Source organism: Furipterus horrens, unplaced genomic scaffold, assembly GCF_987537825.1.
Source record: "Furipterus horrens unplaced genomic scaffold, mFurHor1.1.pri manual_scaffold_9, whole genome shotgun sequence".
Lineage (NCBI taxonomy): Eukaryota > Metazoa > Chordata > Mammalia > Chiroptera > Furipteridae > Furipterus > Furipterus horrens.
Genome location: NW_028327179.1, coordinates 30,190,520 through 30,217,595, shown reverse-complemented (window position 1 = coordinate 30,217,595; position 27,076 = coordinate 30,190,520). Strand labels below are relative to the sequence as shown.

Sequence of the window (27,076 nt, the reverse complement as noted above, 5' to 3'; positions counted from 1 at the left end):
TTTCCTCTCAAAAAGTGAGGGCGTGGATGCAGGTAGTTCATTTGGGGACGTGGTCCCACCCAGGAAACTGGAGCAGAGGGCAGTGGAGACGGAAGGAGGGAAGCAGGGAAAACCAGTGCAAGGTGCATTCTTGAGTTGGTCACTGCTGTGGGCAACTGGGATTCTCGAACAAGCAGAGTAGCCTGTGCCGCAGAGTGAACCACCCAGGGCATGGAAAAGGAGGGGCACTTGGCAATTATCCACTGGCTCCCATCTCCCACTGGTCAAGAATTGCCCTATGGGTATTAACTCCCTTGTGCTTCCAGGCTGCACATGTGAAGCAATGTGACAGATTCTCAGAGTCTTCCAAGGCGTGGCCAGCAAGTACGAGCTAGGTGGTGAAGCTCATGTGAGGTGCTGTCAAGACGCACCTGTGGACAGGGGCGCTGACTGTGGCAATGTCTGCAGTAAAAAGTGAACCGAGAGGAAGGCACAGGGCACAGGAGGGTCCACTATGTCTCATGTGCATTCTAACTGGCTCCTAATGGCTGCTGGGAGTCTGGCATTGAGAAGAATCCAGAAGCTGATTCTGGGCTTATCAGCAAAGAACCCAATATGTGTGAGGAGGGAGCTGTGGCATTTTAAAAACTTTATCCTCGTTTTATGTCATCTGGATATAGGAGGTCATAACTTTGTCCTGGCTTCCGTCTTTGAAAGGAATCGAGTTAAGGAGGATTATGGCTAATGAAATGTCCAGAAATCAGCTTGACTTAGCTCTAAATGCTCTCCGTCAAAGGGAAGTTTAGCTACTACTATAAGAAGCAGAACTGAACAAAGTTCTTCTGTTGGTGTCTCCCATGAGTCGGATTGGCAGAGGATGACTAATTCCTTTGGATGGGTTTGTTTGGATCGAAGAGAGTAAATGAGTATTTTCCACACAAATGGCATCAGAAGGTGAAAGGATACTGACTTTTTAAAGAAGAAAAAAGACATTTGTACATTATGCAGAATTCATAGATCTCTCAGTCTTCTCGTACTCTGAGTACATGTCCTATAACCACTACACCCCATGCCATGTAGTTCCTTTTCTAATACTCGTGAGGCTCCTGGGTTGGGGGCAGTGTACAGTCTTCTGGTTGCTGTGTGACATCTGTCCCTCAGGATTCCTGCTCCTGGCCCTGCCTCTGTCACCGTGCATGTTTTGCCACCACTCTTGCTACCTGATCTCTCTTTCTTCATCTTCGCCCCGAATGTACCTAAACCACCTTTCCCTCCACAAAGTTGCTATTTGCCATAGGATTTTAATAAAATTCCAGGGATGATAAAAGGATCTAACACAGATGAAAACACTAGCTGGATGGCTGACTTCATCCTTACACAGGGGATTCCATTAGGGGCCATTTTTTCTTCAGTCGCAAATGGCTCTATTGCTGAGCTCTGCAATTTCCCACCGTCCCACTTCCTCACATTTCCTTGGGTCTCTAAATGTGGGGCTCCTCACATTTCTAAGACAATTCAAAAATTCTTGTAACTTCATTATGCAACAGTTTAGCTCCTGCTTTTTCCTCCATCTCTTTCTTCCAGACCAGTCCACAGGCAATTCCTTAGCAGAATAACAATAAGACCCCAAAACAAATCTTCCAAAAAAACCTGATAATTCCTGCTACTCATTCAGAGCAGAGCTCTGATGTATCTACTTAAAAAGGGGGGGGGCAATTTTATTTTTCTTATATATAAACAAAAGTCCAATCCTTCAAAATAGGCTAAGAGCTAGTTTGAAGCCTAAGGAATATTCCACAGAAATATCAGGATTTTGGATGGCCACAGAGGCTGAGGCTGGTGGAAGAATATTTAAACTCAGCTCTGAGCTAGAACAGAAGGACATAAGGACTTCTATCTCCCTATCCCCCAAGATTACTGAAGAGAATCAAGTACCAGAAAGTACAAATATGATGACTTTACTGATTAGTTTTATGACATAGAGATGTTATGTGCAGTGAAGTAAGTACACATTTTAGACTTAATTGAATATTTGACCAGGTAAAAGAGTGAGTGAATCGAAGAACCACAAACAGTACTGTTAAAGTCTCGAGTTGTGAACTCAGAGATCTAACCTTTTACACTGGGATTAGAAAGTTCTGTTATTTGCCCAAGAGTTTGCTCTCCACTCTAACTTGAGATGGAATAAGCCCCACACCCCTTATGCGGGAGGTAATTTAAAGGGATTTAGGTTTTTTTTAAATTAGAGGGCAATTGGAAAAAACAGAGCCTTGTTATTTGCTCAAAAGCATCAAGATGATTTTCTGAACAATGCTTATGATTAATAAAAGAGGCTATGAGTGAAATAGGAAATAACTATCTGTCCTTATCAAATGTAACATTAAATCACTCTTTGGTGTCTTGAGTAGGGAGTCATGTTTAAGCCAAGCAACAAAGTATATTCCAAACTATAATGCATGTGTTGAAATTAATTAAAGTTAAGAAGTAAACCTAAGCAGCTGAAAGCAAATATTTACCATGTTAGGACATTTCTGAGGTCCTCAGTGAGAGGTAAGCTAGGAAGAAAATGTTCTTGAAAGAGTTATTCTGAAATTGGATTAGTTTCCTATTCAAGAAATACAATTGTATTTCCTTCAAAATGATTTTCCAAGTCAATAATACTCTTAGAAGTCTTAATAATACTTTGAAATGACATGCTCTTTTGTACAGAGTTCTTTCAGGAAATTGATTTTTATTCTTCAAACAGCACACTTCCATCCAGCATAGCCAGGAACTCATTGGCAGACATCTTCATCAATAGAATTTTGCACTGTCATTCCTAAGAGCTAGTAGAGAATGGGCTCATGCTAAGGAGTCTAGGTTTGGGATTGGAGCACGCTACAGGCATCAACTCCACTGTGAGCCTTTATTGCTTATCTCTGCCATTCTGAAGTGGGACGTGTTTGGCTCCTTGCAGATAAAGCTCCCTCAATTTGCGACAGACTTGTGGGCACCTACATTGTAATGTCAAACAAATTCTGTAACTTGGATTATTCCCATTCTCCTATTATTTCTCAAGCCCTCTGCTCCAAATTCTATAAAATGCTATCTGTAGAAATCTTTGCCAGCACAGGTATTAATTACCCTGAGTTTCAAACCTTCTTTTAATCCTAATGCCTAGGATTCTGCCTGGCCCTGTTCTGGACGGTGTGGCTGGTCATTGTTTAGCTTTTGTCCAACATGCTGCCTCAGGGGACTTTTTCCTCTGCTCTATATACTGTAGCCCCAGGTTGAGCAGATTCATCCCCTTGCCAGCATGAGTTCCCCAGATACTGTGCCCCAGGTCAAAACAGAGCTCCTGAACATTCCTTTGTCAGAGGAGAGAACAATTACAATCATGCACTGCATAATAACATGTAAGGGCAACAGACTGCATATACGACAGGGGTCCCATAAGATTATAATGGAGCTGGCAAATTCTTATCACCTATTGACGACATAGCAATTGTAACATCATACTGAAACACAGCTTTTCATTGTCAGTCTTGCTGTGATCTGGTGGCCTCTTGCTTTAAATTGTGATAAATATTATACTATGACTTATGCCCCAGTTCCACCATCTAAATCCCCATCTTGCCAGTCCCTCAGCTACATCTGAGTCAGAGTCCTTATTCTGATTACCCATTTCTACCTAAGTTTCTCTGGAATGGACTGGCTGTACTGCTTCTTCCTGCCCTCCTTTCCAGTGAATAGAGGTCTGCCCTTGAGTGGAAGTCCCCATGTCTGATTCACTGATACCTTTGACCTGGCTAATCCTAAGGCAGTGTTCTTCCTGCTTGGCACTTCTTCATTACTTCACCACAGCCAGTCCCATGTGGCTATTGAGTGCTGTTCCTTCTCTCTGCCCATCTGCCTCAGCTCAAGCCAATGGCCTTTTGCTATAACTATACCTTCTTGTCCCTAGAGTCTCTCTAGCTTCATGTCTTAGCCATCTCTGATCTTGTTTTTTTAATAGAGAATCAACATCCAGTAACAATAATACAATATTATGTAACTTTTGTTGAATGTTTCCTAGGTATCACTGTTGGACTTATTACCTCTAAGTCTCACAACATCCCCAAGATAGGTCTCATTACCACATTTTATATATAAGAAAAATGAGTCTTGGAGACCATATACCCAGGGTGGTGGAGTTGGTATCAAGGTGGGGTCTGGCATCAAAACCCAAGCTCCTCCATTTTACCAAATTGCTTCCCTTTGAGAAGAGGTCCAGTATATTATTTTTAATCACCAGTATTATTACATGTATATATACTGAGACTTAGACTTCCTTGTCAGTGAGGAAGCCAAAATTTGAGTCAGATTTGACTCTGAAAATACTTGCTTTTTCCACTACAAGATGCTGCCTTCCATGATGATACTTACTACTTTATAAGTTGAATATTTGCATTGTAAAATACAAAGTATGATTGCTAGTTTATACTTCATAAATTGAATACTTGCTTTGTAAACACTCAAATTTCAGCCTGCAATCAGTTTAAGTGCCCTTTAATAATAAAGTTTTATGTTATGACATCTGAATTTTGGCTTTGGATGACACTTCTTCCCTTCTGCTTCTCTGCCTGCTTCTCAGCTTCCCCCTCCTCTTGTTCTTGGAATGATTCATCTTTCCATCAGCTGGCATAGATTGTCCCCTGAGGGTGCTTGTGGAACTTGAAATATCAGCCAGAATGTCACCTTTAAATTACAGTGAGGAATGGAATTATCAAGCTCTCCGGTGACTCATGTTTTTGATCGGTACTTTCTCTCCCTATGGGCAAATCTACGTGGGATGTTAAATTTATAATTGGGAGATGGGTTGGCAAAAGAAGATTTGAAACCAGGGAAATTGGATAAGGTGACTGAGTATGACAGGCTACACTAGTTTGGTGCATTGATTTTTGCATTTGGGGTTTTGCTGCCAGGGGCCTTGGCTGGTTGAGTCCTTGGACAAGGCACAGACTCTCTCAAACGGTGTTACTATAGAGTGTGGAAAAGTTGTTATTGTGTTCGATATACTTAAACAATTTTTAAGAGTTCTTAAAATGAGAAGCTCAGTAAATATGAAAATATGTATGGAATATGTATAAGTTATAAAGGATAAATACAGTGAATACCCACTCTTAAGACCAGAAACAGAACATTGCCAAGAATATTAAAGTTTCTTGTGAGTCCCTTTCTCACCATACCCTATTTCCTTTCTCAAATAACTATGAATCAGCATTTTGTGTTTATAATTTCATTTTCTTATCATAACATTACCTTTTTCTTGAACCTCTAAACATATTAGCTTTATATAAATGAGATCATGTCAAAGATATATTTTATGGAAAATTTGAAAAGTTCATGTTGTTCTGTATGGTTGAAATTCATCGAATTTTTACTAGTAAATAGTAATCCACTGCAGTAACACACAAGTTATCTATCTATCCTATTGCCGATGGGCATCTGGGTTGTTCAGAATTTGTTGAGATAATAAATAATGCTGCTTTGCACATTCTTGGGTATATTTCTTGTTGCACATGTGCATGGATTTCCAGGAGTGAACTTCTGGGTCATGGTGTATACACCTTTTCAATTTTAGTAGAAAAAGACAAATTGTTTTTTAAATGGTTGTAACAGCTATTTGATATTCCCGTTAGCAGTATAAAATCCATCCTTTCCCACATCCTTACCAACATGAAATGTTGCTAAACTTTAATTTCCATTGTGGGTGTGATATTACTTCATGTACTTGGAATTTACACTTCAACATTTGTAGTGAAGTTGAGTATCTTTTCTTATATATATTTCCACTAATGATCATTCATCTGTGAAGTTTATTTTCAGGATTTTGCCCTTTATTATTGAATTGCTTTATTTTTTCTTTTTAATTGTTTTGATTTAAAGATATATTGTGTATTAATCTTTTTTAGTTTTTTGTGTTAAAATGTCTTTTCTCATTTTATGTGTTTTCTTCTGATTATTTTTAAATCTTTTGAATGAAATTACAGAATTTAACTTTTTCTTTATGAGAAGTCACATGCCATTAGCTTTGTCTTTCTCATCTAAGACTTTCGTGGTTTTTAAATGTCATGTGTGATAGAGATTTTTTTTTTCCCTTGTGGATATCCAAGTGTCCCATTGTAATTTATTGAAAAGTATATTTTTTCTTTAATGACTTGCTGTACACCTGCTGTCATATAGCAAAGATGCACATATGAGTAGGTCTGTTTTTGAACTTTCTATTCTGTTTCATTTGACAAGACCCCCCATCTTCATTATGCTTTTATAGTAATTTTAAGTATATGATACAGTAAGTAACCCCTTTTCTTCTTCTTCTTGGTCTTTGCTCTTCCATGTAAATTTTTAAATCAGCTTGTTAAGTACCACAAACTCCTGCTGGGATTTAGGTAAGAATATCATTAAAATTACCAATCAGTTTGGGAAGAATTGGCATTCCTATGGTAGTAAGCCTTTTTATCCATGTATATGATATATATGTAGGTTTTCTTTCTCTTTCAAAAAAGTTTTATAATATTTTTCATAAATTTCTTGAATAATTTTTGTAGTTATTTCTATATATTTTATAATTTTGATGTTATAAATATCTGTGAAACATTTGCTGAAATTTATTTTTTGAAACAAATTTTTATTTTTTAGGTTATGTAAAATGAAACTTGCACTCCTGGGATCAACCAAATGATGTAGTACCATAACACACACACACACACACACACACACACACACACACTTCTGGATTGTAGTTGTTAATATTCTAATTTTTGCATCTCTGTTCATGAGCAAGATTGATATGTAGTTTTGTTCTCATGCTACATTGGATTTTGTATCAAAGTTATATTCACCTCACAAAGTGAGATAGGGATAGTCTCATTCTTTTACACACTGAGATAGGTTGTATAAAACTGAAATTATTTTTCCTTCTATGTATGCAGACTTCTTCCTTGACTATTTTTTGGAAAGACTCTTTAGGACCCAGTTTTTTTTGTAGGAAGATTTTAAACTTATGATTTAATTTCTCTTATAGTTATACAACTGTTTATATTTCCCACTTATTCCTAACTTTCAGGCATATTTTAGTCATATTTTTTCCTAGAGTTTTATCTATTTCATCTGAATTTTCAATGCATCCCATAAAGTTATTTATAATTCCTACTCACTGCCTTTTTAATTTTTCAATCATCTTTTTTATTCCTAATATTGTTTATTAGTTTTTTCAAGTAATTATCTTCAGAGATGTTTGTTTGTTTTTGTTTTGTCAGAGAATCTTGATTATTTTTACTCTGATATTTTTCCAGGAAATTTTTCTACCCTCTTATAAAATCATTTCCTCTCTCAGGCAATGGCATTCAGGATTTGATATTAAACTGGTCACTTGAAAAATCACCTTTTCTCTCACAAGTACTTTACATGCTTCTAAGTATAAATTTGGAAAAATAATTATGAAACTAGTTTAACTGAGGATTTAAGATATGAAATGTTCCCTTGTACAGTCTTACGTAGGAGAGAGCTTGGATGCTCATACAAACCTTTCACTAATTCACTTCCTTAATCTTTTGCAAACAGGTCTGAACAGGTTGATTCTCAAATCCTCTAAGCAACTTCCCAGTACAGAACACATCAGAAAAGGACAAACAGAACCCTGGCTGCCTCCACCAGGTGGCAAAGATGAAAACTGGGATCTGATCTGAAGGTCATTGAATCTCCATGTCCAACCTTATTTTGCATTGCACTTCCTCTCCTTTGTCCTGCAAGCTAAATGGAATCATATACATACTGGTATCCAGACAGGACACACACTTGCTCGCTTTGTTCCAGTTCTTTCCTCTGCCTGGAATTTTTTTCTTGTATCTTTTTCGCGCAAAACATATCTATCCTAAAAATATGTGAGGGACACTTGTTAGGGTTTCTGCCTAGCCTATGCCACTCCTTTTATTCTCTGTCCACAGTAGTGGTTTCTGTTGCTTGGTTTGTTACACATGACCCCTCTACCCTTATCATAGTTACTTTGACCAGAGTTGACACCTGACCAAAGCTGAGACACTCGGATCCTCTCTTCTGATAACCTGGAACTGGGATTCAGAGTTTTAGTCAGTCTCAAAGGATCCCTCTTGGACCTAGATGATGTAGGCTTTGGGACTGAGGATATCATTCTTCATTAGCCATGCTCAGAAGCAGAGAAAGCCATTCCATAAATAGAAGTAAAGGCAGAGGCCCAGAGAAAAACAAGGAACATAGGCCTCATGACTCTGAAGGGAAAGACAGTCACCTTTCTTTCATTTGGCACCAGTTTCCTGGTTCCACTTTTTTATGAGGCTCTGCTCTGCTCCCCACATTTAAGTTTCAGAACACCCTTGTATCCTATGGTAAAAGTCCTCCCCCACTTTTTTTTGTTTTCAAATTCAGGTGAGGTTCTGTTTCTTACAACCAAAAGAAATTTAACAAAGACATCTCCATGAGGCCATTCTCTATGCTTTTTATTGAAAGAAAAATCTTTCTATATAATGTTTACCCAATTTTATTCCTTTATCCATTTATAATATATCATATTTATTAAAAAGCACTCCTATATTGCCACTTTTTATTGTTCAATTTCAGGTTTCTACTGACTTCCAGATAATGAAAATGAGAAATTGCCTTTGTTACTCCTCTCTTCTTTTTCTTTCTTTTTTCACTTTAATTTATATGTTGATTCATAGCCAGATATGACATTTTCACATTTGTTAAAATCATTCTAATCAAACTCTTTCCTTTCTCTCTGCAGCTTTTATCTTCTGGGATTTCTCTTCAGGGGCTGCTGATCTGCCCAAAGTCTCCTCAGCCCATCTTTGAGGTAACTTCAAGGCAAATGCACAAACAGAAGCAAGCTCAGACTTCCTCATTTACCAGAGGCATATAGGCCAGTCACCTAAATTACTGGTTTACACAGGACAAGTACAAGATAAGGCATTTGGTCCATTCTTAATAATCAACTTATTTTCAAAGGCTGTTATTATTGTTGTTGTTATTGTAATCGTTGTGAGAATAGAAGACCTAAGATCTACATATTAAACAAATGTTTAAGCATGCACTATAGTAACTCTAGGCACGTGGCTATACATCAGATCTCTAGAACTTACTCATCTTGAGTGACTGAACCCTTACACCTGTTGAACAGCAACTTCCTGTGTCCCCCACCCCGAAAGTCTATCAATCACCATTCTAGTCTCTGCTTCTATGAGATCCTCTGATAATTGGAGGCATCTAATATTTGTCTTTTTGTGACTGGCTTATTTCACTTAGCATAATGGTCTCCAGGTCCATCCATGTTGTTGCGTGTGGCAGTATTTCCTTCTTCTTTTTTTTTTTAAGGCTGAATATTGTGCCATTGTACATATAAACCACATTTGCTTTATCCATTAATCTGTCAACAGACCCTTAGGTTGTTTCCACATCTTGGCTATTGTGAATAGTGCTGTGATGTGTCCTCCCTCTTCATTTCCCCCTCTTCCTACTTTGTTTGTGTTTTAATTTTGGTTAGATCGTTGTTCAATATTTACATTTTAACACATATATAAATATTGTGACAACTGAACCACATGCTATAGTGTTTTTACTTTTCCTTTCTCTGTTTTGTTTCCCTGGGGTTAATAATTGTCTTTTTAAAACTTTGCTTCATTTTATATGAACTTATTATTAATTCAGTCACAAATTTTCTATGACAGAACTTTAAAACTCTCCTAAATATGACAAACATATCAGCTGCTCTGCAAGTTCTTTTTTATTTTTATTTATTATCTTTTTGAGATGTCCCCATGAAGCCTCTCACCGTCTTTTTCCAATGTGGATCAATTGCCACCTTTACAACTGTCCTGAAATTTTCCTTCATCTTTCTCCAGTGTGCAGTTCCGCTCTTTCTTGGGTCTTAAGTTTTTTTCATCCTTGGTTTCCTCTCTGTTGGTTTGGAGAATATTCTGTTTAACCAGTGTTTTAAAATTTCAGGAAACTGTGTCTGAATATGGAACTTCTTTGATCCATTGTGCAAGATGAGTCCTTCCAATACGCCAAATCATGTCCTTTAGCTTTAATTTTTTTTCCATTATTGTTTTCATAGTGTTTTCTTTTCCTTTTTTTTCTTTTTCTGTCATAAAATTCCTGGTAACTGAAGTTTGGACCTTGTGAACTGATTCTCTAGTTTCCTTTTCTCTCTATTTTCACCCTTTCATCTTTTCAAATCAGTTTTGTAGTAGACATCCTCATCTTTAACCTCCAAAACTTCAATTGCATTTTTTAAAACTTTCTGTCTCTCCATCTCTTTGGAATCTTCATGGATTCTTCGTTTGTTGAGTATTCCTTTTTAAAGCAACTTGTTCTATTTTTTTAAATTTTGATGTATTTTTTATTTTTTAAGTATATTTTATTGATTATGGTGTTACGGTAGTCCCAATTTTTTCTTTCCTTTGCTCCCCTCTGCCTGTAACCCCCTTCTCCCCTCTGCCTGTAACCCCCTTCCATCCAGCAATCCCACCCCCCTCAGTTCATGCCCATGGGTCATGCATGTAAGTTCTTTGGCTTCACCCTTTCCTATATTATTCTTAACTCCCCCCTGTCTATTTTGTACCAAACAATTATGGTCCTTAATCCCTGCATCATTTCCCCATTTCTCCCCCTTCCCCCTCCCAGCTGATAACCCTCCAAATGATCCCTATACTTATGATTCTGTTCCTATTCCAGTTTGCTTAGTTGGATTTTTTTTTTTTTTTTTTTTAGATTCAGTTGTTGATAGTTGTGAGTTTGTTGTCATTTTAGTGTTCATAGTTTTGATCTTTTTTTTCTTAGTAAGTCCCCTTGACATTTCATATAATAATAGCTTGGTGGTAATGAACTCCTTTAGCTTTACCTTGTCTGGGAAACACTTCATCTGCCCTTCCATTCTCAATGATAGCTTTGCGGGATAGAGTAATCTCGGTTGTAAGTCCTTGCTTTTCATCACCTTGAATACTTCTTAAAGCAACTTGTTCTTATTTCATGGATAAGTATTTTCCCTTAGGTCTATTTTCTTCTGTTTGACCTATAGTACCCCAGCACATGGAACAAGAGTTATTAATCTATTTTGTGCCATGGTGTCTTTAGCAGTATTAGGCAGACACCTAATTAGAAAAAATATATTCAAATGCATAAAGCAAAATACATTGGAGTACAAAAACACACAACTTGTGTTAAAATACAACTATTAAAATATTAAAAACATTATTTATAGTGGTATAATATATTAATGTAAATCTAGAAAATTATCTGTAAACATGTCATATTACTGGTCAAAATACACTTTTCAAATCACTTCTAATTTCTTACCCCTTTATTTTTGTGCAACTTCTGCACTGAGTAAATATTATTTATTAACTAGTATAATACCTAGTGTTGCCTGAAGATTTTATAATCCAAATTCAGGTTTAAAGTCAGGGTGGCCTTGCCTTGAGGAAAAGAACAATGGTAAGGCTAGTAGGCAAGAAACAAAATTAAAAAGAAAATAAGTTCAAACGTTTTCCCAGTCACCTTTATGGACAGTATCCAAAAAACACAGAAAATGCTGAAATTTGGAATAGATCATGTTTTTGAGGCAAAAACTTAATTCAAATTAGAATACACTTACAAACAAGCAAGCAAATTGACTGAAGAAATTTAATTTTGGTGTATTAAGATCTTCTGAAAATGAAGTTTATTATTGAAAACAATGTGAAGGATATCTCTGAAAGGGCAGGATTAGAAATTCCATGTGACAGTAACAGATAAATAAAATTATGTTTTTGTTTTTGTTTTGTCTTTCATCTTTCTAATGTATGAATACAGAAACTAACCACTAAATTACTTTTGAAAGTGTGACTAAGAGGGCATTGGGCAGGGTTCCCTGGCCAAAACAGGTTAACCCCTCTCATTTGTCCTTTGACCTTTGTAATTTCATTCTTTCATATATTGATTTTTTTTTTACCTTTATCACTTTCCATATTTTAAGGTGTGTCTTCAAAACATTGAATCTAAACTTTGATCATTAGTTATCGTATAATTACCAGCAGATTGATAGGTCGCTGACAGCTGGATTCTAAGACCATGCAATCGCAAAGTTTCTCATAGGAAAGATACAGGATTGTATTCAGATGTCTTAGACCACATTCTTGGCTGCACTATTTTCTCTTGAGCATTAGTTTTGCAATGTTTGAGTGAGTATTGATTGTAATGTCTGCCCTGCATATGTCATAAGGATGTTAGATAAAATTGTACTGTAATTAATAAATGCTACCATCTTCCTTAGTGCTTTTGTGTGAGTCAAAGAGTCGGGAAGGTGAACTAAAGCTATAGTGAAAAAGAATGCTAATTTTTAACAATTTTGCCCAAGGTTGGCCTACAGGGCCAATTTTGGGGCTGAAAGGTGCAAAAGAAATTTAACATGCAGTTTCTAAAGGAAGTTTACACCTAGAATGTGTCATCTTTAATTTATCCATTCACCTGACCAAGCATCAGCAAGCAATTACCAAGCACTTATCCCATGCCAGGTGTGGAAAGAGCAGAGATGAATTTAAAAACAACAATGACAAAAACCTGTCGCACCCATCCTAGTTTAGTTTAGGAGTCCCAGAGTTATGGATTATATTATTTTCATTCACTGATTTTTCTCCTATTTAACACTCTCAAAACATTGTTTCCCAAAGTGGTCAGGCCTCTAATTGAAGAGATCCTTCTCTATTAAAAAAAAACAAAAATAAAAAAACTCTAAGTTTTCCTCAAGTAATGAAAGAGATCATTTTTAAAAATTATTAGTTTGATTGGTGTCATCTGTGTCTCTCAGACTGCTATTTTGTTAGCTGTGTCTTCCTCATTGTGCCCCATTTATAATAGAAGCTGCCCCACAGAATAGAAATAGACTTCTTTTATTGATTATTCTATCTGTGTAATGGAAATGTAGTACCATGTAGGCTGGTGACACCCCCTCCCCATTACACTGAGGACAGAGTGGTGTAACCTGGTTATAAAGAGTGTCACTGTTCACAGATTACCTGAGAGTCCAGCCCTGTCTTCAGTCTGCAGGATGATTTAGAGGGCATGCTATAATGGGAGATTATAATGCCTCAATCAGAGGACAGAACTCTCTCTTGCATTACAAAATAAGCCATGTGTAATTCTGTTCACAGGATGCTCCATCTTCCCTTAATGGTCTGAATAATGTAGTAGCAGAACAGCAAAAGAAAGTAATTTGGAAAATAAAACCAACCTGTTATTAAGTGATGCATAACACTGATTGTTCCCAAAGTCTTCCTTGTTCTCCTTACAGTTTTAACATTCTATACGACAAATTAATAACAGCAATACCTTATCTATGAACACCATATTGCATCTTCTAAAAAGTTGTATAAAATATACTTTAATCCCTAAATATTTTAATAAAATGGAAAGGGCATAGTCTCATTTTAATTTTATAGAAGGAGATAAGGTTAACAATAGGTTAAAAGCTTGCTCAGTATTATATATCTCATTAGTAATGAATCAAACTTAGGCCTTGATTCAGTGATTTTGGTTTTCTTTTTCTCCAGGAAACGTGCTCTAAAAGCTTACACATCACTGCAAATATCCTCGATGGCCATGAACAATACATTCGAAAGTTCTTCAATTTGAAATAGAAGAGATTCTAGAGTTTCTCCAACAATGGTACCATCCTGATCAAATTAAAAGAACATATCACACAAAAAATAAAAACATCACCATAATTATTTTGTTAAGAAAGCAAGGTTCCTCATTGTCAAGTTAGATGTATATCAGTTCATTGAATAAAGTTCATAGGTGTAATCATGTTTTTCAGTTACTGTTTAATAATTCTTGTTCTGCAGGTGGTACAAAATGTACTCATTTTAAGAGGGAGCATTGCAGAAGATTTGCACTGAACTCAAAGTACATTCTTTGTTTCCCTGGTGATAAAAAGCCTTAGCCTGTCAATTGACGTAGCCAGTTCAGCAAAGTGAGAGGGATTGTGCCTTCCAGTTCAGAGTCTTTATTACAGGTGCTGCAAAGGCCATCTTGGCAGAGTCCCAGTAACATTTATCAGTGAACTCTGTCCTTTGTTACATGAGAAGGCAAAGCAAAAGGCACTGGTTTTATGACATCCAAAAAGTCCCCCCTAATGGCTCTGTTCCATGCTTATATAATAATATAAAGCAGTTCTAACCAACAGTAGGCACATAGCAAAGAAGATTGTTTTAAAGAATTTTAAAAGAAATGTATATGGAAAGGGTATGTTACACCTCAAGATATCTTGTCCTTCCTTTCATGTTATGCTGCATTTACAAAGCGTAGGATGGAGATTGAGCAATTACTTAGCAAATGCGATCAATGTTAATGGACAATTTGGTTAATTTGGTTTTTTAAAAGTAGGTTTTTAGAAACAAGAGCTCTTTTTGCTAACAGAGCTCTTAAATTAACTTATTTTAAATTGCAATTCCTGACTTTATTTCTCAATTACCACATGATGTTTTCAATAGTATTTTTGCAATAACAATACTTTGTTCTTAAAGGATCCCTTGCGTTCTGTTAGTTCAAAGTAGATTGGGGTACATGCAGGTTATCTGTTTCCATCCAGCCCTATGAAATGACTGTGAGCTGCAAATTTTGATAACTCTGCTACTTTCACTGTCCCTATTCTTTTCTGAATTCTAGCCAAGGTGATTTCTAATTTCCTTGGGCAACTTCATTTACTGTGTGTATATCTATATTTATATATACACCAACAATTCATACATTTAGAAGGATGAAATTTTAATTCTCCTTACTCTGAAACTATTAAACATGACTTATCTTCTTTCATTGTTGGGATGTATTGCTCATTACTATTATGATGATGATGATGATGATGATGATGATGATGATGATGTAATGATTTTTGGGGGGGAGAGAAATATCGATTTGTTGTTCCACTTATTTATGCATTCATTGGTTGCTTCTTGTATGTGCCCTGACCAGGGATCAAACCCATAACCTTGGTGTACCAGGACAATGCTGTGTTGCTTATTTTTGTTAAAATGTTTGTTCCCTCATTTAGGTGAATATTAGGTACATGTTAATTTTTTGCAAAGCACTGAACTAGGTTTTAGGCTGACTCATAAAATTGCCAATATATAACGACTTTGACCTATAAAATTTTCAGTCTCATAGGGTTCAGTCTGACATATGAGATGCTTTGAATATTAGGGAAAAAAAAGGCTAGGGTGAAGAGAAAAGATTTTTTTTGGAGGTAGTGACATTTAGAATTTGGCCTAGCATGATCAGACTTCAAGGCAAATATAGTAAGAAGACAATTCTAGAACATAGAGGATACAGAAGACATGAGGAGGATACCCATTTCTGGGACTAAGTCAGACCAGTTTGTTGGGACCAAGCCTTCACTAACCTGTGTATTCTGTATCAAATATAACCCCCCCCCCCAACTAAAAATTCTGGATCAAGTAATAAAATCTTAAAGATATAAAATGGTACAGAAGATACACAGATGGGCAATACAAGCATCAAAGAGCTGATAAGAGATTAAGGATTATAAGGCCTAGGAAGAAAATGGGAGCCCAGAGTCTCAGAGCTGTTGCCCTCAGGGACTCTGCCAATTTCTGCAAAGCTGAACTTTGATTTTGACGTCACATCTTCAATGTCCGCTCAATAGAGAGAGCCTAATAGGATCCCTGTCCACACTAAACTGAGATTCCAGAGGGCTGCAGCACTGTGTTAGAGATGACAAGAGGTAAACTCATTCATTCCCTGGCACCAGCCGAAAGAACCCCTGGTGTCTGTGCTGATGCTGAGCAGAGCAGAGGGGAAATAAAACCTTTCCCCTAGAAGCTGTTTACACAGTGCTTGTGTAGATTCACAGTCAGCATTCACATCATCTAAGTAATTCAAAAAATATCCCCATGATTTCAGTTTAATTTTAATCCAAATTGGTCTTAGACTAGTAATGCCTCCAGGTTCCTGACAAAAATATAAATAAAGCTGTTTTCTGAAAGTACGTTTATTCAAGGCCTCAAAAATTCTTCACATATAATGCTTCAAGGACAATATGCAGCCTGCAGTCTAAAATCATAAAGCATATAAGAAAACAAGGCATTAGGTGTGAGAACAAGCAGAACAATAACAGAGACAGAGTCATAAGACAATGGATGAGCACTACCAGCAAATATTTTATAATATTATGCTTGATAACTTTAAATAAATAAAGGAAAAGCTTACAAATACCTGCAGGGGATAGGTAACTATAAAAATTAGCATAGCAGATTTTTAAAAAAATGAAATATAACTTTTAGAACTAGAAATTATAATAATTATTAACAACTAAATGGACAAACTTAAAACTCAACCATAAGAAAACAAAAAATACAATTAAAAAATGGGCAAAAGATCTGCAGAAACCTTACCAAAGAAGATATACAGATGGCAAGTAATAAGCATGTGAAAAGATGCTCTACATCATATGTCATTAGGGAAATGCCATTAGAGATACCACTACACACCTATTAAAATGGCAAAAACCCGAAGCACTAACAACACTAATGCTGGTGAGGGTGTGGAGCATCCCCAAATTGGAAGCAACCAAGATGTTCTTCAGTAGGTGAACAGATGTAAACTGCTACTTCCATGCAATGGGATATTATTCAGTGTTAAGAGCAAATAAGTTATTAAGCTATGAAAAGACACAAAAGAACCTTAAATGCATACCATTAAAATGAAAGAAGCAAGTCTGAAATATTATCTAGAAAAAGGCAAAATATAGCAACAATAAATTATCAGCTATTGCCAGAGCTGAGGGGTGGTGAGGAGACGAGGAGGGAGGAATAGGTGTAGTACAGGAGGTTAGGGTTAGGACTGTAAAACTATTCTGTAGACGTCAGCATTAAGAATTAATGATCTCACCTTGGCTGATGTGGATTGAGCACCGGCCTGTGAACCAAAGGGCTGCTGCTTCGATTCCCAGTCAGGGTGCATGCCTGGGTTGTAGACCAGGTCCCCAGTTGGGGGCACACAAGAGGCAACCACACACTGATGTTTCTTTCCCTCTCTCCCTCCCTTCCCTTCTCTCAAAAAAAAAAATAAATAAATAAATAAAAAAGAATTAATGATCTCAAAGCCACCAATACCTTTTTGTTCCTGTCAGATTTTACAAAAATGCTGTTGATTCTATAATTCTATATATTTATTAAATCCTATGTAAACATCTTTTATTTTGGCTATTTGCAATGATAAAGATATTAGTCTAAGAATTTTTTAAAAACTATCTTCTTCACCGCCATCTTAACAGACTTTTTATATACTTTCTTTAACAATTGTGAATGAATGTGACATTTCCAGTTTACAGCTCCAAAAATATAAGGCAAGTCTCCCCTCTCTCTTCTTCCATCATGTTCTAAGCACTATAGCAACTCCCTGAGAATAGTTAGTCCTATGCTTAATTTTGTTTTCTTCAATAGCGGTTTCAGGGGAAACAGCTCAGGAACAAACTAAAACATTCAGTCTAGTGTCAGAGCCAAGAGCATAGACTCAAACCTATGTGATCATACAGCTTTGCTCACTTCCATGGATACAGCCTAACCTTAGCTGGCATCTGCTTGTAAAGACAATGGAAATACACAAATCTATTACTACTCAGTCATTTGTTTATTCGTTCATTCATTCAGTAATCCCTAGCATAATCTCCATCAACAAGTATGGGGGGTGGGGATTCAGGAATGTTCAATGGTGAGCAAGACCAGCACAATCCCTGCTATTATCAAATTTTACATTTTAGTGAGAGAGGGAGACATTTAAGAAATAATCACAAAATTAAATATGTACTTATAACCTGTGATAAGGGCTATAAAGAGTTCAGGGGGACTTGGTTTGGGCTAGAGAGTCAAAAAAAGGCCTCTTTGGAAATGATGTTTAACCAGATGGGTAATGTGAATAAGGAGCAGAGAGAATGTTCCAGTCAGAGGAAAGAGTGGGGAGAATGCCCTGAGGAAGGAAGTGGTGTGGAATGATGGGGAAACGGTAGAAGGCATGAGTGGCTGAATCAAGTAAGTGAAGAAGCATAAAATGAAGGGCAATCCCAGTGCTCAGGAACTCACAGACTTTCAGGAGTTTTTATCCAAGAGCAATGGAAATATATTTAAGGATGTGAACCAGCAGAATAACCCTTTTGGAGAAACAAAATTAATGTTCTCTTTACATTCAAACTGGCCTCTTGTCAAGGTGGAAGCACTAGGTTCCGTTTCTTTGAAGACATAACTGCATGTGGTCTGTACAAACATCAGACATAATAAAGTTTGAGTATATGGAATCAAGCATTTCTTATAACATAGTGGTTAAGACCTCAAGCTTTGAAATCAGGCCATCCTGAGTCTGCGGCTAGGTAAATGACTCTAGGTAAGCTTCGAAATATGTGCAATGTGAATAAGAATTTGTTGTTGTGAGAACTAAATGAATAATGCATGTAAAAGTTGAATATGCTGTCTGCTACCTAGTATGTGATCAAAAATAATAGTTATTACTTCCTGACTCCCTGACATAGGAAAAGAATAAAATCATCACACGGTAGACCATTGTGCTCCTTACACAAGCTAATGCCGGATGCATTTTTAGTGAGCTAAATTATACTCAGTGTTTTCAGACTAATGAGCCAAATACATTAACTGTTCTGGAAATAGATGAAGCCTGACTATTTGACTAAATATAAAGATAATTACAGTCTAGACTTTATCTTTTGATAGGGTTTAGGGAAGCATAATGAAAATCACCATGTCATAATAGAATAATATGCGAGGCTAAAACAAATCAGAAATTTCACAACACAGATGAAAAACAACTAATTTTATCGATGTCAGAAAAACATTATTAGCTGAGTCTTCTTACAATCTTGTGATATTTGTTTTGTGTTATAATGGCTTCCTAATAGCGTAATCAATTATGCCTTTCTGTTTCGCTTACTGAAGCCTTTTCTCTTCTCCACACATAGTTTGGCAAATTATCAAATGTCAGATAAAATCCTTTTCCTGCACTTTTATAATATGCATTAGGAGCACTTATTCTTTGATGTAGTTGAGGATAGAGATGAAAGGTCCTCAAGGGTAGGTGCTTTTTATTCAAACCCAGAGAACTATTTTCTATAAGAAAGGTATGGTCTATTGTGCCTAGTATCAAGGCCTGGCTACATATTTGCATCTTGTTAGCGGAGCAATTCGTGTTACCAGGAAAATTCTGATATTATTGGATAATAAGCATATAAATAAATGTACAATGCCAACGTGTTGTATGGAAAAGAGAAAAGGCCTGGCCATAATATGTCAGCCTCAGGACAGAGAACCAGATGTAAATGTCAGACTTTCAGGGCTCCTATGTATCGCCAGTAGTGTGGGAGGAAGTAAAAGGACAGAACCAATACTGAGACTGTCTTCATTGTATATGTTAGAGTCTGGGTGTGCCCAGGGTCTGGAACATCAAACCAAAGTACAAAGCAAAAGAAGCAACTGCGCTTCACTAGGGCTCAACTTGGAAACTGATGAATGTAGGGAGTACAGTGCAGGCTTGCAAATATCCTCAGTCACTACCAGTCCAGGGTTAATTTCTCACTAGTCTTTGGTGAAATAAAAAGAAAAAGACAGTATGATTAGTTTTTCATAGGATAAATTCTTTAGGGAGTTTTATCCTGAATCTGTGTCCTTCTTTTCTTTCTTATGTAGCATAAAAGTGGCAGAAATTTATTTTTTAAAAAATAATGTTCTTTACTTGGCAGGATAAAAAGTTGGTAAGATTATGTCAACTTGAAAAATGTTTAAACAGTGATTTATTTGTTTAGCTATCTATTTAAAAGTATATTTTTTGATTATGCTGTTGCAGTAGTCCCAATTTTCTTTTCCTTTGCTCCCTTCCACCCAATACTCCCTTTCCCTCCAGCAATCCCACCCCGCCTTAGTTCATGTTCATGCATCATCCATATAAGTTCTTTGGCTTCACCCTTTCATATATTATTCTTAACTTCCCCCTCTCTATTTTGTACCAACCAGTTATGCTTCTTAATCCCTGCACCATTTCCTCATTTCTCCCTCTTCCCCCTCCCAGCTGATAATCCTCCAAATGATCCTCATTCCTATGATTCTGTTCCTATTCTGGTTTGCTTAGTTGAATTTCATTTTTATTTTTCAGATTTAGTTGTTGATAGTTGTGAGTTTGTTGTGATTTTAATATTCATAGTTTTTATCTTCTTCCTCTTAAATAAGTCCCTTTAACATTTCATATAATAATGACTTGGTGATGATGAACTCCTTTAGCTTTACCTTGTCTGGGAAACACTTTATGTGTCCTTCCATTCTAAATGATAGTTTTGCTGAATAGAGTAATCTTGGTTGTAGGTCCTTGCTTTTCATCACATTGAATACTTCTTGCCAGTCCATTCTTGCCTGCAAAGTTTCTTTTGAGAAATCAGCTGATAGTCTTATAGGCACCCCTTTGTAGGTAACGCTCTGCTTTTCTCTGGCTGCTTTTAAGATTCTCTCTTTATCTTGAACCTTTGGTATTTTAATTATGATGTGTCTTCATGTGGTCCTTTTTTGGGTCTAGCTTGTTTGGGACTCTCTGTGCTTCCTGGACTTGTATGTCTATTTCCTTCACCAAATTAGGGAAGTTTCCCTTCATTATTTTTTCACATAAGCTTTCTGTTTCTTGCTCTTTCTCTTCTCCTCCTGGCACCCCTATTATTCAGATGTTGGCATGTTTAAAGTTATCCCAGAGGTTCCTAAGCCTCTCCTCATTTTTTACAATTCTTGTTTCCTCATTCTGTACTGGTTGACTATTTTTTTCTTCCTTGAGTTCCAAATCATTGATTTGAACCCCGATTTACTTCCCTTTACCATTGGTTTTGTGTGGATTTTCCCTCATTTTATTTAGCACAGCCTTCACTTTTTCCCTTACGCACTTGCCATACTTAAGCATATCTGTCAAGCCTCTGAGCATCTTTATGACCACTGTTTGGAAATCTTCATCTGTTAGGTTGGCTATTTCCTTGTTGCTTAGTTCTCCCACTGAAACCTTGATCTGTTCCCTCTGTGGGCCATACTTCTCTGTCTCCTCATCTTGATGGGCTCCTGTGTTTGTTTGCCTCTGTGTCTTAGGTAGAGCTGTCGCACCTGTGACATTGTAAGGGTGGAGACTTAGGTATTTGTCAGTACAGGCAACCCATTTTACTACATTATGGCGCTGTGTGTGGGGGAGGGGTCTGAGAGAAAACAATGCCACTTGCTCAGCACTCACCACTTTTCCAGGCACTTCTCCCACTTCCATATGACACTGGTGCCTCTCTAGCCATTGCCCTGGCCATTGCTCCCAGAGTGGGTGGATCTGTGGACGTTCTAGGACCATGGGGGCCCTTTAAACAAGCAGACTCTGCTGGGAGAGTGGCAATCTCCTCTTCTGCTCCAACCCCCACTGGTTTTCACAGTCAGAAGCAATGAGGCTTTATTTTCCCTGGTGCTGGAACTGTGAGTTGTGAGATCTGGTCTGGTGCTGAGAGTGCTCCCCATGTGTCCCTCCCTATTTTTAAAATGTATGACTGCGCTCCGCTGGCCTGCCGCTGCCACTGCTACTGATGCCACCACACTGGGTCCTCTCTACCCCGGCTCTGCCCCTCCTACCTGTCTGGATGAGTATTTCTTCTTTATATCTTTTTTTTGTTGGACTTCCACGCAGCTCAATCTTCTGGAAATTCTGATTATCTCTAGTTTTGAGGTAGTTGTATTCCTTCTTAGTTGTGGAGGGAGATGCAGTGTGTTTGTCTAGGTCTCCATCCTGGCCAGAATTCCTATTTGTTTATTTAATCTACAAACTAAAATGCTAGGATCTACTGGTATTGAGAACAAGCAATGGTAGTCAGGAAGACAGAAAGTCATAGTAAGTACTTTTAGTCAAAGTCTGGAACCCTCCATAAAATCAGATTATTATGACACAAGAAAAACACTGAAGGGTGGAACCTGGAGGCTTTGGTTCAAGGCAGGCCTGATGGCACAGACTAGGACAACATGCACAGTACTTAATCAATGCCACAGCACTGTCCTATTAGAACAGACTCTGGCTCCAGTGCTGAGAGAAGCTTCTCCAGTTGCTACCCTAGTTCATCTTCCTTGTGGAGAAATGTGGTTCAAAGGGTGCAGAGAAATTATAGAGGGAGTCAATAGCCAGGGCAGCTTAGATACACTGGGCAGTTGCTTTTTACCAACTGGTATAGAAGTCTTTCCATATTTTAGCAACTGATAGGGCTGTATAGTTGGCTGAATAGCATCCTTAGGTATTTGGAATGGGGGCAAATGTCTTAAGTTCCAGCAAATGAATGTCTAAGAGATTGTATAAGCTGGCTCTAATATTTGGTATCAACTTCTTCCCTGGACTGACTTTTGTGAATTAATCCTTAATGTTGAGCCTTACTTCTAAAGGGAGGTCTGGCTTGAATGGGAACTAACTCTGGTTCTGGAGGACACCATAGGAAGTCAGTTTGAGTCCATGACTATTAGCCCTATTCTTTGAAGAATTATTCTTACTGTAAATATAAATTTCCAAACAGACTGTGTCTTTGTAAATTATGAAGTCCAGCTCAGTTTCCGCACGCACCTTCTTCTTCAAGTACTAACCACACTAGATTTGACCTCATGGTTAATATCAAATAATCTTTTCAATCAATCTTGTTTTTCTTTATTTCTGGAGTAAAAAGGAAAGCACAAAGAGAACATAATCTGTCCCAGAGCCATTGGGATATAACAAGGCAATAAGGAGACTCATGAGCCCCCCAACCTCAATATTTATACTGTCTCTAACCAAGATTATTTGTGTATGTAACTTCTGACTTTTCACAGAACTGTTCACCCTGTAGGATTCATCTTTGAAATAATCCCACTGTAATTATTCAACTCATGTCCTGAGCAAAATGCCCTTCACTGCACCAATAGTATAACATTCTAGAAATTGTACTTATAATCTTTAAAAAGAGAGTCAGTAATACTTAATTTACAATCAAATCTCAAATGGCCTTTTATTGTTCTACAGTTGCTAGGTTGGAAACATTCATGATCTCTTCAAGAAATTATGATATAGTTCTTATACACTTTGGTATCCTCAGATAAAAAGTGTTATATCAATGCATTATAATTAAAATGCATTATTAGAGAAACTCTATTTGCTTTTTCTATATTTAACATTTTTTAATTTGCAACACATTGCTATCTCTAATCACTCATTCTCAGAATTACGTATGAAATGAATGAGAATTGTAGTTGTGTACATCATTCTTTTTAATAGGAAAGGAAGGGAAATTCAGCAGACCTGTTCAGGTCACACAAAGGAAAGACAGAATCTGAGTGTGGGGGTCTTCTTGTTCTGCCAGTAAAGTAACACTAGAAGACCTGAAAGACCCTAGACGTGATGAACAATTGATTCAAAGAAAGCAAATAAAGTTCCTCTATTCCAGAAGTAGTTGAAACAGGAGACCAGAACAATAAGAGTGTGAGTGGATTTAAAAACAGGGTATCAGGTGAGTGAGGGCCTTGTTCTTGGTAGACTAGAAGTCTGGCTTTGTTATCCACAAGGGGGCAGTAGACAAAGGTTTGGGCCAATTATGGACTGAATGTGTCCTCCCCACCCCCTGCCCAAATTTATATGTTAAAACCTTAATCTCCACTATGATGGTATACAGGGCCTGGTCATTTGGAGTTACATATGGTTAGATGACATCATGAGGGAAGGGCCTTGATTTAATGGGATTAGTGCCCTTATAAAAAGAGATACTAGAGCACTCCCACTCCTGCCCCCGCCAAACCTCTCTTTCAGCCATATGAGGACATAGTGAGAAAGTGGCCACCTGAAAACCAAGAAGGGAGCCCACACCAGAACCTGACCATACTGACACTCTGATATCATACTTCCAGTCTCCCCATTTGTGAGAAAATGCATTTCTGTTGTTTAAGCCACAGAGTTTATGGTATTTTGTTATAGCAGCTCAGGCAGGCTAATACACAGCCCCAAATAAGGAAGAAACTTGTAACTATTTCCCCACATAAAGCTGATGCCCTAAAAGGATTGCACCTTCGGTGAAAGGACAAACCCAGAGTAAATTTGTTTCCTGCCAAAGAGAGACAACTCATACATTTATATATGTTTCTGCCTGGGTTCTGGGCAGACAAATCAGAACAAAACAGTTATTTCTGATAAGTTAAAACCAGAGAACTGTGTTTCAAATAGACTTAGGGTTTGAACTTAGCTTACCAAATGGGTTAAACCCTCAACCCCAGGTTGAAGAATTAACACAAAAATTGGCCCTAAGCCAAAAATACTGTGCATGCCTGCCAAACATGAAGCAGTCTACAGGGACATTCTCACAATGCAGGTCATATGAGGTTCTCATAGGAAAAAAAGGTTACGCTCAAGAAGAGAGCTCACGATGAAAAAAAAAAATTACATTCCACACAAAGAACATATTCACTATGAGTGAGAATGAGCAAAAACAGCAGAATTATTACCTCAAAAGTTGAGATAATAGAATGAATGTCTGAAGCAGAATACAAATTATGTTTAAAATAAGACATGAAAGAATTGAACCCTTAAGAAGGAATGAGAACATTTATTTAAAAACAAGGCATATTAGAAAAAAAAAAAGACAAAGAAAATAATAATTTTTAATTGATGAATGAACAATAGATTAGATGTTTAAAGACTGGTGAACTAGAAAATCTACCTGAGGATATTAGGTATAATGCAACACTGGAAAATTAAGAAATGAAAGCATATTAAGATTTAAGTAAAATGGAACGTAGAATTAGAAGGTCACCATACCCCTGATAAGAGTACAGGTGGATAGAATAGGAAAAAAAAATGGGGAGAAGCTCTCTTGAAAGGCTGTGAAAGTTTCCAGAGATGATGAAATACATAAATCCATAGAATCAAGAACCACATGATTTCCAAGGATGATAAATAAAAAGAAATCTACATAGAAGTACATCACAGTGAAGCTATGGAACCTAAAATAATAGAAACAACACAAATAAAAGACACTCAACAAAGTCCAACAATTAGGTTTAAAAAACAACACTTGTCAATAACACACACACAAAAAAAAAAGACCAGAAAAGTGTAGAATAATATATTCCAAGTGCTGAGGGAAAATAATTATCAACCTAGATTTGTATACTTGGCCAAATTGTTATTTAAGAAAATGTCAAAAGGACTTATTTAAGAAAAAGAAGATCAAAACTATGAACTGTAAAATGACAACAAACTCACAACTATCAACAAATGAATCTAAAAACACAAAACAAACTAAGTAAACAACTATAAAAGGAACAGAACCATAATACAGAGAGCATATGAAGGGTTATCAGCGGTGGGGAGGGGGAAAGTGGGGGAAAAGGTTCAGAGATCAAAAAGCGTAACTGTTAGGTACAAAATAGATAGGGATGCCAAAGAACCTATATGCATGACCCATGGACATGAACTAAGGGAGGGGGTGATTGCTGGAGGGAAGAGAGGTACCAGAGCAGAGGGGGGCAAAGGGAAAAAAATTGGGATAACTGCAATAGCATAATCAATAAATATACTTAAAAAAAGAATCTGTTTCAAGCAAAGAACTAGAAACTTTAATCACTCAAAGATCATTACTGAAAAGAATTAGTAAATGGTGTATGTTATTCATACAGAAGGAAATTGAATTGATGAAGGAGTGGATAAAAGAAACAGTGATGAGCAGTTATATTCATAAATGTATGGATATAGCTAAGCATTAGCAATGACAAGAGTGACAAATTTGAGGATTTGAAAATAAGATAAAATACTAGAAAACTATAGGATATAAAGAAAAATCAAGTTTAGAATTAAAGAATTCTAAGATCCTTTCAATTTTCAGGAGAAAATAAAATCTTGATTGAGTTTAGACACTGTTACATCAAGAATTCATGTTAAAAGTTTAAAGAGAGCATTAAAGAAAGGGACAAAAATGGATAAAGAAAACTATCAATTAGCCCTGGCTGGTGTGGCTCAGTAGATTGAGTGCCAACCTGTGGACCGAAGGGTCACCAGTTCAATTCCTAGTCAGGACATATGCCTGGGTTATGGGCCAGGTCCCCAGTTGGGGGCCTGCAGGAGACAACTACACATTGATGTTTCTCCCCCTCTCTTTTTCTCTCCCTTTCCCTCTCTCTAAAAATAAATAAATAAAATATTTTAATTAAAAAAAGAGAACTATCAATTAAGTAAAATCCTTTAAAAGAGGAAGAAAGACAAACAATGCCAGATAGAACGCATAAAGTGGCAGAAATCAATTCATATATTTAAATAATAGCAATAAATGTAAATAAACTAAATTCACTAGTTAAAATTTAAAGAGAATTAGAGTGGATTTTTTAAAAAATCAGCTCTACTGCTTATAAGAGACACATTTAAAACATGACACACAAAAAGCTGAAACTAAGAGGATGGAAAAATCATTCCAGAAAAATGCTAACTAAAAGAAAGCTGGTATAGCTGTAACATATCTGACAAAATCGTCTTTAAGTAAAATTTAAAATGTATATACAGTGGTACTTCAGTACTTGTTGTTAATTCATTCCAGAACTTGTAATGAGTGCTGAAACGACAAGTACCAACAAGCAATGAGCGATGAAGCATTTTCTCTTGCAGGTCGGCGTCGTGATTCATACAAGTCCTAGCAGGTGTGACGAGTCCAGAGCAAATGTCCAGTGCTGAAGCATTTTTTTTTCTTGTCAAATGGGATGAGCACAGCGTTTGACGGGTTCTGAAGCTGACAAGTACTGAGATATGACTGCATTAGAAAAAGCACACTAAAGAGTGATAAGGAACAAAATCAACAAGAAGATACAGAAATTCTAAACTAAAAAAAAAATCATACCTATTTTGAGTTAATTTTTGTGTATGGGGACAAATGGTAGTCTAGTTGTATTCTTTGACATGTGGCTTTCCAATCTTCCCAGCACCATTTATTGAAGAGGCTTTCTTTTCTCCAGTGTATGTTTTTCGTTCCTTTGTCAAAAATTATTTTGCCCCTGTA

At 36.9% G+C, this 27,076-nt stretch overlaps 1 long non-coding RNA gene across 3 annotated transcripts in view; it reads left to right on the top strand.

Moving 5' to 3' along the window:
* LOC150001504 (uncharacterized) overlaps positions 1 to 26,825 on the top strand; it is a 54,960-nt gene extending 28,135 nt beyond the window's left edge. For 2 of the 3 annotated variants that reach the window (XR_016513048.1, XR_016513046.1), the window contains exons 2-4: positions 7,564 to 7,690; positions 8,762 to 8,830; positions 13,563 to 14,009. This is a non-coding gene — a long non-coding RNA (uncharacterized LOC150001504). Of the gene's footprint in view, positions 1 to 7,563; positions 7,691 to 8,761; positions 8,831 to 13,562; positions 14,010 to 26,688 lie in introns of those variants that run through there. The other variant, XR_016513047.1, reaches the window with a different exon arrangement.
* The last annotated feature ends 251 nt before the right edge of the window (positions 26,826 to 27,076 follow it).